The following is a 1545-nucleotide window of genomic DNA, read 5'->3' as shown; positions in this document are numbered from 1 at the left end:
GAGATCAAACCCGGAACTCTTTCACCAGTAAAACACCTTGCCCTCCCCTACCAGGGGCAACTTCCCTGGCCCATCCTGCCGGGACCAGGGAACCTCGCCCGAGAGCGCTCCCACCAAAGGCCTTTTACATTTATCTCTGACTCGGTAATAAAGGGTGCTCTGTTCTCTTTTCCCAGTCTCTTGACATTGTAACTTTTTAATCCTCCGATTTTAACCTTACACTTTTCATGCCTCGGGAAACCCAACCTTTCTTCCAGGTTCCCATTTCTTTCCTTATTAGCCACCATCGGCCCCAAAATCAGTTAAAAGTACATATAATTAGAAGCTCAGTCTGCATCTCATCTCATAGCTGGAATAGATAATTGCTTTGATTCGGTCAAGACACTGAAGGAACATTATTTGAGTGAACAGGGCACACCAGTTCCCATCCTAGCCCTCGGCTGATACAGATGAAGGTTTGGTTCCTGTTTTCAAGGAACTTAACATTGAGAAGGGAAGCAGAGAGCCAGGCACACAGTTGTAAGGTATGGTGACAAGGAAGGGTGGCTGCCACCAGAGTGCTTGGATGTGGCATTGTTGATTTTTTTAAAGAATGTTTCCCTTGAGAATTGAGGAAGACCAAGTGATGTGATCTCATAGAAGCTTTTCATACGAAATTCAAACTGCACTCACCTCTGCTTCAGAAACCTCTCAATTCAATTGAACTGGCAGAGGGCAAGAAGCACAATTATTGTAAACGGATTAGGATGATTTTAATTTTTTTCAAGTATTTATTTTGAGAGAGAGAGAGAGCAGGGGAGGGGTAGAGAGAGGGGGAAAGAATCCCAAGCAGGCTCCATGCTGTCCATGTGGCACTCAGATCCCATGAACCGTGAGGTCATGACCTGAGCTGAAATCAAAAGTTGGCCACTCAGTGGACTGAGCCACCCAGGCACCCCCTCTATGGATACTTTTTAAAAAAGTAATGTAAGCAAACCACAGACTGGGAGAAGATATTTACAATATACATACCTGTTATAGGACTCATATCTAGCATGTAAAAAACACTCCTATAATTCAATAGGAAAACCACAGTAAAAAATGAGCAACTGACTTGAACAGGCTTTTCACAAAGGGATTTCTAAATGTCCAGTAAGCATATGAAAAGGCACTGAACATCTTCCCTCATCAAGGGTATGCTGCATAAAATCACAATGAAATACCACTTCATACTCACCATAATGTCTAAAATTAGACAATGTACCAATGGTACAGTGCTGGCAAGTATATGAAGCAAGTGGAATTCTTGCACGTTGCCAGTGAGCTCATAAACTGGTCAGCTCTTTGGAAAACTCTTGAGTAAAGTCCACTATAGCTATATCTGCTGCTGCTCTGTGATGCACTGGTTGTCCTCCTAGGTGTATACCTTGTGCCAGTTCCTCATTTATTGTCTCTCAGCAACAAGTAGATCCTTTTTGACTACTCTATGAAAATGGACCTGGGCCCTTTATTTCTTTTTTTTTTTTTCCTTAAAAATTTTTTTAAATGTTTGTTTCTTTTTTATAA

Source organism: Suricata suricatta, chromosome 2 (assembly GCF_006229205.1).
Source record: "Suricata suricatta isolate VVHF042 chromosome 2, meerkat_22Aug2017_6uvM2_HiC, whole genome shotgun sequence".
Taxonomy (NCBI): Eukaryota; Metazoa; Chordata; class Mammalia; order Carnivora; family Herpestidae; genus Suricata; species Suricata suricatta.
This window is presented reverse-complemented; position numbering follows the sequence as displayed.